The following is an 11193-nucleotide window of genomic DNA, read 5'->3' as shown; positions in this document are numbered from 1 at the left end:
GAGCCGGGAGAGTTTGGTAAGAGGGAGGCTGATTAACAGAGAGTTACGATAGTCCAGATGAGAATCAATGAGTGAAACAGTGAGAGTTTTTGCAGAGTCGAAAGCAAGAAAAAGGCGAATTCTAGAAATGTTTTTGAGATGCAGTTAAGAAGAGCGAGCCAGTAATCGGATGTGGGGGGTGAATGAAAGCTCGGAATCAAGTATGACCCCAAGGCAGCGGGCATGTTGCTTGGGAGTAATGGTGGAACCACACATAGAGATGGCAATGTCAGGCAAAGGTAGGTTAGTAGAGGGAGAGAATATGAGGAGTTCAGTTTTTGACAGGTTCAATTTCAGATAGAGGGAGAACATGATGTTAGAGACAGCGATAAGACAATCACTGGTGTTTTCTAAAAAGGCAGGCGTGTTATCAGGAGAAGAAGTGTATAATTAGGTGTCATCAGCATAGAGATGGTACTGGAAACCAAATCTACTGATTGTTTGTCCAATAGGGGCAGTATACAAAGAGAAGAAGAGGGGGGACTAGGACTGATCCTTGAGGAACCCCAACAGTAAGGGGAAGGTGAGGGGAGGAGGAACCAGCAAAAGATACAGTGAAGGAGCCGTCAGAGAGATAGGAGGAGAACCAGGAGAGAACGGTGTCCTTGAGGCCAATGGAGCTGAGCATAGTGAGGAGGAGCTGATGATCCACAGTATCAAATGCTGCAGAGAGATCCAATAGAATTAGCATGGAGTAGTGACCATTAGATTTAGCTGTTAGTAGATCATTAGAGACTTTAGTGAGAGCAGTTTCAATAGAGTGTAAAGACCGGAAACCAGATTGAAGAGGGTTGAGAAAAGAGTTATCTGAGAGATAGCAGATGAGACGGGAGTGAACCAGGCATTTGAGGAGTTTATAGATGAAGGGAAGATTAGAGACTGGTCTATAATCTATAATTAGTGGCACGGTTTTGATCGAGGGATGGTTTTTTAAGTAATGGATGTATGATGGCATGCTTAAATGAGGAGGGAAAAATACCAGAAGGACAAGAGAGGTTGAATATTTTTGTTAGGTGAGAGGTGACAGCCGGGGAATGGGATTGGAGGAGATGTGAGGGAATGGGGTCATTGGTGCAAGTGATTGGGCGAGAAGATGCAAGGAGCCTGATTACTTCTTCTTCTGTAACTGGTTTAAAGTCAGAGAGTGAGCTAGATGCAGTGGGGGAGGGAGGCAAGTGCATGGTATGAAGAGATTGAGAGATAATTTTCTGTCGGATGTGGTCAATTTTTTCTTTGAAGTAATTGGCCAGATCGTCAGCCAGAAAATAAAAGGCATGGTAGCAGACAGTCGCAGTCCTGGCCATCTTTCTCTATGACCTTCTTTAACATGGCTTTCAATGTTATATTAAACCATTCCACTAAACCATCCATCAGTGGATGGTAGACTGAGGTCCTTCATTTTGTGTTTTGCAGAGTTTTGCACAACTCTCTCGTCACCTTTGAAATTAATGGAGTCCCTTTATCTGTTAGGTTCTCATTAGGCAATCCCATTCTGGAAAAGATGTGGACTAGCTCCTGAGCTATACACTTGGTGGAGGAGTTTTGTAGTGGAGCAGCCTCTGAATACCATGTAGCATAGTCCAGGACAACGAGGATATACTGATGTCCTCTGGCGGACTTGACCAGGGGTTCCACTGGATCTATGGCCATGCGATCAAACAAGACCTCAATGATGGGCAATGGCACCAAGGGGCTACGGAAGTGAGCCACAAGGGAGATTAGCTGGCAGGTGGGATAGGACCTACAATAGTTCATGATTTCTCTGTGACAATCTGGCCAGTAGAACCTCTGGAGGATGCATTCCTGTGTTTTTTCTATCCCTGGATGACCACCTAACACATGAGTATGGGCCATGTCTAACACCTTGCATCTGTAATGCCCTTGCACCAGTAACTGCCCTATTACCTCACCTCTCTGCTTGGTGACCTGATATAGTAAGTCCCCAATTATGGCAAAATATGGGTATCGAGTGTCGGAAAGCCGGCTCTTGAGCAACATCATTAAGTACAGTCACTCCTTAGTTGGGCGGTTCCAAAGTTTTCCCTGGAAACCTCCAGCTCAGGAATGTTGGCCACTGGGGATGCTGCCTCATACTCATTGCCAACAAGCACACAAATGAGTAAAGGTACCGTCACACTAGGCGATATCGCCAGCAATCCGTGACGTTGCAGCGACCTGGATGGCGATATCGCTGTATTTGACACGCAGCAGCGATCTGGATCCCGCTGTGAAATTGCTGGTCGCTGCTAGAAGGTCTGCACATTATTTGGTCGCTAGGTCGCCGTGTATCGCCGTGTTTGACAGCAAAAGCGACGATACCAGCGATATTTTACACTGGTAACCAGGGTAAACATCGGGTTACTAAGCGCAGGGCCGCGCTTAGTAACCCGATGTTTACCCTGGTTACCAGCGTAAAAGTTAAAAAAACAAACAGTACATACTCACCTGCGCGTCCCCCAGCCTCTGCTTCCTGACACTAAAGCGCCGGCCCTAAACTGAAAGTGAAAGCAACAGCGGTGACGTCACCGCTCTGCTGTTAGGGCCGGAGCTCAGTCAGCGTCAGGATGCAGAGGCTGGGGGACGCGCAGGTGAGCATGTACTGTTTGTTTTTTTAACTTTTACGCTGGTAACCAGGGTAAACATCGGGTTACTAAGCGCGGCCCTGCGCTTAGCAACCCGATGTTTACCCTGGTTACCCGGGGACCTCGGCATCGCTGGTCGCTGGAGAGCGGTCTGTGTGACAGCTCTCCAGCGACCACACAGCGACGCTGCAGCGATCGGCATTGCTGTCGCTATCGCTGCAGCGTCGCTTAGTGTGACGGTACCTTAACCTGACAGCTGCAGCCTGCAACGAGATTTGCTTAGGAATAAAACGGAGGTATCACTTATGTGCTGCTGAAATAAAATCTTTGGTGTAGTTAAAACATTTATTCAAAAGGTGTAAAAGTCAACACGTTTCGAGGTCACGCAAGACCTCTTCATCAAAATACGTTGACTTTTAAACCTTTTGAATAAATGGCAACACATAGCAGGCATAAAACATCTTTAGGACAGACCTGGCTGTCTTCCGAGCAATCAGGCGACCCCGCTTTCCCCCACAAGTCCCAGAATAAAAATACAAGTCCCATCCTATTATAACAGGGCATAATAAGTCCTTGATAATGCTAACCTCATGGGACTTGGTGCCACAGCTTGTGTCTATGACTATTCAGGCCACAGGTTAGTCTTTAGTATCCCCATGAATACAGAGGACGTGTGTAATAATTATAGGGGATAACTCAGGAGACTCTTTGCATGGAACAAGACAACTATAGGACACAGTTTTATAAGTGGTAAAGTCTATATTATCACATGGTGATTCAAAGAGGTGCAGAGAGAAACTCAAGTCCACAACACTTGGAGTAAATATTAAATGCAGCTTAGCAGTCTATAGGAAACTTCAGAGGAAAATGCAATAACGCAGAAAGTCTATGAAGCACAATTATTCTTGAGGATACTTGACACGAATAAGTCCTTGCTTAGTCCAAAACACAGATAGATATGCTTATATGGCAGTTCAAATAATATCTTAACTCAACCAGGGAGGCCTGGGTAATAGTCTCAGGTTCTTGCAGAGCAGCAAAGCTTACATGTCCAGCAAATGCAGATGGAAGTAAACACAAGCAGCAGATGAAGGAGAATTACTGGAACTAGTGTATGCAGCAGAAACTCAGAGCAGAGTAGCAGGATAACCCCATAGGTTCACAGGAGCAGGTATATAGCCAGGGAGTCACCAGAGGTCAGGAGCTGGATGCAAGGCAGAGTACTCTAGCACAGACTGAAGGCTGGGGTGGAGTTTTATAGAAGGAAGACACAGTGCACATGAGACCAAAGACACCATCTTGGAAAAGGGCAGTAATGCACAAAAGGTAAAAAATGTTCAGAGTCCTGACATTACTCCCTCCTTAGAAGCGGCCTCAGGATGATCCTGGACCTGGTTTCTCAGGGAATCTCTGATGAAAACGAGAAATCTTCTGTTGGGCATTGATGTTTTCCACAGGTTCCCAAGAGTCTTCCTCAGGGGGATAACCCTGCCATCTTATCAGATATTGGAGCTGATTCCTGCGAATCCTGGAATCAACAATTTCCTCCACCACAAATTGTTCTTGCCCATCAATCACTACAGGCTGCGGAGGTGGCACAACACGTCCCTGGAAGGTATTAGGAGATACAGGCTTTAGTAAAGATACATGAAAAACTGGGTGTACCTTCATAGTCCTAGGCAGCTTCAGCCGGCAGGCCACAGAGCTCACAATACCGTTGATCTTGAAAGGGCCAATGAATTTCTGTCCAAGTTTTTGTGAAGGAACGTTTAACTTCAGATTCTTAGTTGCTAACCACACGGAATCTCCTACCTTGAACATGGGTGCAGGTTTTCCGAATCTATCAGCCGATCTCTTATAACGTTCTTGAGCTGTTGTCAGGGATTCCTTCAGAATCTCCAGATTTTGCCTCATCATCGCAGTCAGCCTTTCCTCCACTGCCGGAACTGGAGAATTAATTGGAGACCTAGGTAAGATACACGGATGATAACCCAGATTGGCAAAGAAAGGTGTAAATTTAGTGGAGGCACTCTGAGAATTGTTATATGAAAATTCGGCTAACGGCAGCAACTCCAACCAATTATCCTGGAGATGGCTGACATAGCATCTTAGATATTGTTCCAGCGTCTGGTTGGTATGCTCAGTCTGACCATTTGTCTGGGGATGGTAAGTGGAAGAGAGACAGACATTAATATTGAGTGCAGAGCAAAACCCCTTCCAGAATCTTGAAGTGAACAGCACTCCACGGTCAGAGATGATCTCTACCGGAACCCCATGCAATGGAAAGACATTCTGTATAACCAAGTTCACTGTATCTTTAGCTGAGGGGAGGCCGGTGCACGGAACAAAATGAGCAGCTTTAGTCAGGCAATCAACTACCATCATGATTGTATTCATGCCCCCCGATGTAGGCAGCTCCACAATAAAGTCCATTGATATAGACCCCCAAGGGCGGGACGGAACAGGTAATGGTTGTAGAAGACCCGTAGGTGCCACATGAGGAGTCTTGTAACGAGCACATACCTCGCAAGAGAGAACATAGTCCTTGGTATCCTTCAGGCAAGTTGGCCACCAGAAGAATCGGCTCAGGAACTCTTGTGTCTTCTGTACCCCCCTGTGACCAGCCAACTTGGAGTCATGTACCAACTTGAGGATCTGCAGACGGACGACCTCAGGGACGTAGATACGTCAGTCTCTGAACCACATGCCACCCTTAAAGACAAGATTAATATCCACAGGTGGGTTGGAGAGAAATACATCACCGTCATAGGCCTCCCTGCACTCCTTCCACAAGTCCTGATCGTGGATAACTCCTATGAAATTGGCATCAGATAGAATGGTCTTGGACGGGGCTCCAGGTACGGAATCCGCAGCATGGATTCGGGATAAAGCATCAGCCTTACCATTACCAGAACATGGACGGTACGAGATAACAAAGTTAAATTGGTTTAAAAATAAGTTCCAACGAGCCTGACGAGGAGAAAGACATCTATCGGATCTAAGGAACTCTAAATTGTGATGGTCAGTTAGCACTATGATCTGTTGTGCAGCTCCTTGCAGATGATGCCTCCAATCTTTGAAAGCCGCAATAACAGCCAGCAATTCCTTGTCTCCCACATCGTAATTCTTCTCTGCTGAGGTTAGTCTACGGGAAAAGAAAGCACAAGGATGTAGCAGACCCTTCTCTCCAGTTCTTTGGGAGAGAATACCCTCCAAAGCATTATCAGAAGTGTCCACCTCCACAATGAAAGAAAGTGTTGGATCTGGGTGGATCAACAGCAGTGCTGATGTGAAGCAGATCTTAAGCTGATCAAAAGCTTCTTGAGCCTGTGGTGACCACTTAAAGGGCTTTTCCTTCTTTGTCAAGAAAGTAATGGGACGGACAATATCAGAAAAATTTCGAATGAAGCATCTATAGAAATTTGCAAAACCAATAAAACGTTGGACCTCCTTAACGTTCTTGAGTACCGGCCAGTCAAGGATAGCCTGAATCTTACCAGATTCCATGTTCAGCCCCTGGGGAGAGATGATATAACCTAAGAAATATATCTCAGAATGATGGAACTCGCATTTCTCCGGCTTAATATACAGATGGTTCTCTTTCAGATGTCTTAAAACAGTTTTGACATGTTCTTCATGTCCCTGTAGAGAGTCAGAAAAGATTAGCATATCGTCCAAATAGATCACTACAAACTGGTCCAACAAATCTCTGAAAATGTCATTTGCAAGGTGTTGAAACGTTGCAGGGGCGTTACAAAGCCCGAAGGGCATCACAAGAGATTCAAAGTGTCCATACCGGCATCTGAATGCTGTCTTCCACTCATCCCCTGGACGAATACGCACCAAATTATAAGCCCCATGAAGATCCAGTTTAGAGAACACCTTAGCAAGGTGGACTCTTTCCAGTAATTCGGGAATCAGAGGCAAAGGGTAACAGTTTTGTACAGTTACCTTATTGAGTTCCCGATAGTCAACACAGGGTCTCAGGGTCCCATCCTTCTTCTTTACAAAAAAGATAGGTGCCCCTGCTGGTGAGGAAGAAGGACGTATGAAGCCTTTGGCCAGATTTTCATCAATATACTCCTTTAAGTCTTGAAGCTCAGGTGCCGCCAAAGGGTATACGTTACCAAAAGGAATAGCTCCCCCAGGAAGCAACTCAATGGGACAGTCATAATGCCTGTGTGGAGGAAGCTGATCTGCATTCTTCTTGTCACAGATGTCAGAGAACTCTTTATATGCTGGATGTAAAGAAAATACCTGTACATGTGGTTCCGTAGCCATGGACTCAGGGACAGCTTCTGTTAATGCTGAGTTGCTCCTTGTTGGAAATATAATCTCCTTGGTCTCCCAGTTGATAATTTGGTTCTGAGAATGCAACCAAGGAATGCCTAAAATTACAGGAAAATGAGAAGAAATTAGCAAGAAAGAAAGTTGCTCCTGATGATTAGGCTCCAGCAAAATTTCAAGGGGTACGGTCTACTGATCCACAGGCCCAGAGATTAAAGGTGACCCATCCACTGTTTCCATGGTAATTGGAGAGGCTGTTTGCTGAATTTCAATACCATGTTCCTTGGCAAATGTGATATCCATGAAATTGCCACCTGCACCAGAGTCAATCATAGCTGCACTGAAAATCCGCTGTCCTGAACACAGGATCTTAATAGGGAGAGAACAGTGAGAGTTCTTTTCCTTAAGGTTCTTGGGGGGTGAAGTTATAGAAAGAGAATGGAATACAGTGTTTAAAGGCAGGCTACATTCAGAGATGTCAGATTCATCATCACATTTGTCATACTCCCCTACTGCTGCTAGCACCTTGTTAGGCCGTCTAGGACACTTAGGACAATTGATCAAGAAGTGGTCAGACTGGCCGCAGTAGAAACATAGACTTTCACGAAGGCGATGCTCCCGGCGCTCATCGATCTCGCGCCTCTGAACGGAATCAATTTGCATGGGCACCTCCTCCACCTCCCGAGATGTTTTACCTGCAGGCTCTTTGGAAGGAAGGGAAAAGTTAAAAATATGGTTATATGCAGCAAACTTTTCCTGCCTTCGCTCAGTAAGGCGAATGTCAATGCGCACACAATGCTGTATAAATGTCTCTAGCTCTTGTGGTGACTCAGAGCAAGCTAGTTCATCTTTTACAATACTAGACAGACCCCTTTTAAAAATAGGCAATTGTGCATAACTGTCCCAATTGTTATCTACCGCTAATCTCCTGAATTCAGTAGCATACTCAATAACAGAACGTTTTGCCTGGCATAAAGACAATAAAGCAGATTCAGCGGTTGCATGGTGATTAGGATCATCAAACATTAATGCCATAGCGGCCAAGAACTCATCCAAGTTATTTAACCGTGGGTCACGAGACTCAATCATCAGATTCGCCCAGGCGAGCGCTCGTGCAGTCAGCAACATTATTGCACACAATACTTTGGATCTATCATTAGGAAAACGGTCAGCATGCACATCAAAATATAGCATACATTGACTCACAAAGCCACGAAATTTGTCGCGATCACCATTAAATCTGAATGGGGGCAACTTAGGTGGGCTAGCTGGTGGCGGTTCCCCAGAGGGAAAAGTCGCTTGTGCAGCTATTTGCGTGCTTATGTCCTGAAAAGCCCATCCATACTGGGACTCTATGCCAGCAAGTTTGTTTTCCTGGGCTGCCATGCGGGTGCTTTATATATAAACGCCGTGTGCACAGCTGTGTTTTCGGTGCAGAGACTAGGTTCCCAAACCATTCAGTAAATAATAAAAAAAAAAAAGTCTCGCACTCAACTTAAATCTTTTAGATTGATAAATTTAATGGTATTGGAGTAGCACTGGAAACGTTTCAGCCCTTAACGAGCTTTCATCAGTCACTACAATATTCAAAATAACAATTATACAGTGTAGAAACCAAAAAATACACAGAGAAACAAAAGTATATACATAATTTCTAATAATAGCCAAATATGCAAAAAATATCATAGATACAGTATTGCAGTGGATATACGCATATACATACTAGTCCGATATTTTATTAACTCTAAGAATACACATACCGTGCTGTGCCTTTTAGTGTGTGTTAACCATATCTTTGGTTAGAGTACAGATCATAGATTGTGCCTGATGGAGCATAAGAAGAGGACAGAATTGTGTCATAGTATAGCCGGGGCTATAGGTGTTATAGCCCAAATAGAATGGAGTGAATACTCACAGTGGATGACTGCCTAGTGGTAACATGGTATATATTGGTGGTATGAAAAGTGCTTAGGAGCTGAAATTGAAAGTAACAGAGGAGGAGAGAGGTTCATGTAGGTTTATTGTATATTATGTTGGGTCTATGTCCCGTAATTACCCCTTTCAAAGTTATTACCTCATATATGTCATATACGTCGTCAGAGGAACTGGCCTCACTGGGGAGAGACAGCACTTAGGTATAGGCTATGATGCAGTTACTGCATTCCTCCCTAGCCCCCATTTCTATGCCGGCACCTCCCCTCCAGGTATGACCTGATACGCTGTTACACAGCATTTGTAAGTAACTCCATATATACAGATAATCCTCTTTATTACATTTCTCATAGCCTATACCTAAGTGCTGTCTCTCCCCAGTGAGGCCAGTTCCTCTGACGACGTATATGACATATATGAGGTAATAACTTTGAAAGGGGTAATTACGGGACATAGACCCAACATAATATACAATAAACCTACATGAACCTCTCTCCTCCTCTGTTACTTTCAATTTCAGCTCCTAAGCACTTTTCATACCACCAATATATACCACGTTACCACTAGGCAGTCATCCACTGTGAGTATTCACTCCATTCTATTTGGGCTATAACACCTATAGCCCCGGCTATACTATGACACAATTCTGTCCTCTTCTTATGCTCCATCAGGCACAATCTATGATCTGTACTCTAACCAAAGATATGGTTAACACACACTAAAAGGCACAGCACGGTATGTGTATTCTTAGAGTTAATAAAATATCGGACTAGTATGTATATGCGTATATCCACTGCAATACTGTATCTATGATATTTTTTGCATATTTGGCTATTATTAGAAATTATGTATATACTTTTGTTTCTCTATGTATTTTTTGGTTTATACACTGTATAATTGTTATTTTGAATATTGTAGTGACTGATGAAAGCTCGTTAAGGGCTGAAACGTTTCCAGTGCTACTCCAATACCATTAAATTTATCAATCTAAAAGATTTAAGTTGAGTGCGAGACCTTTTTATTATTTACTAATGCGGGTGCTTTAGTCCTGCAAAGTCTGTCCAAACACTTGTTGATTGTGTTCAAAGCTTCCAAACTTCTTTTGCAGACCTTCCACATCTTTCTGCAGTGATCTAATTATGGAAAGCACCTGCTCTAGTCTGTTTTCTGCAGTCATTGTTCCAGCAGTCTCCTTTTTTTTAGGTTAGAGTATCCTGTAATAATTATAAGGGATAACTCAGGAGACTCTTTGCATGGAACAAGACAACTACAGGACACAGTTTTATAAGTGGTAAAGTCTATATTATCACACGGTGATTCAAACAGGTGCAGAGAGAAACTCAAGTCCACAACACTTGGAGTAAATATTAAATGCAGCTTAGCAGTCTATAGGAAACTTCAGAGGAAAATGCAATAACGCAGAAAGTCTATGAAGCACACTTATTCTTGAGGATACTTGACACGAATAAGTCCTTGCTTAGTCCAAAACACAGATAGATATGCTTATAAGGCAGTTCAAATAATATCTTAACTCAACCAGGGAGGCCTGGGTAATAGTCTCAGGTTCTTGCAGGGCAGCAAAGCTTACATGTTCAGCAAATGCAGATGGAAGTAAACATGAGCAGCAGATGAAGGAGGATTACTGGAACTGGTGTATGCAGCAGAAACTCAGAGCAGAGTAGCAGGATAACCCCATAGGTTCACAGGAGCAGGTATATAGCCAGGGAGTCACCAGAGGTCAGGAGCTGGATGCAAGGCAGAGTACTCTAGCACAGACTGAAGGCTGGGGTGGAGTTTTATAGCAGGAAGACACAGTGCACATGAGACCAAAGACGCCATCTTGGAAAAGGGCAGTAATGCACAAAAGTTAAAAAACGTTCAGAGTCCTAACAACGTGTACCATCTTCCCAGGAATCAGATGATGAGGAATTGTAGCAATCACTAGGGTTAGCAGACTTCCCAAGTCCAACAGACCAATCATTTGCACTTTGTTCACATACATGGGACATGCCTGCAGCCCCTTGCCCGGTTGAGGGGCAGCACTGCAGGCAGTGTATGTAAAATATGAACAATGTCATCCTATGCTGCACTCCATTGTCTTGGTGGTCATAGGGCAATGGATGGCTATGGGACCCAGAGTGTGACACCTCCAGCAAATACCGTTATTAGATGGTACCTATGGCAACAAATCAGATGCTTCCAGGGCCCCTGAATACATCCTGGATGTGGCTCAAGCTCCCTTGTTTTGGATGTCAGTTCCTTTTTGTGGGAAAACCAGTTAAAACTTCTTCCTCCCCAAGGAACTCTCGACTGTCTGGTACCTTTCCACCAAGCCCACCATGTCATCAGCATT

The sequence above is a fragment of the Ranitomeya variabilis genome, chromosome 4 (assembly GCF_051348905.1).
Source record: "Ranitomeya variabilis isolate aRanVar5 chromosome 4, aRanVar5.hap1, whole genome shotgun sequence".
Lineage (NCBI taxonomy): Eukaryota > Metazoa > Chordata > Amphibia > Anura > Dendrobatidae > Ranitomeya > Ranitomeya variabilis.
Note: the sequence above shows the minus strand (reverse complement) of the source record.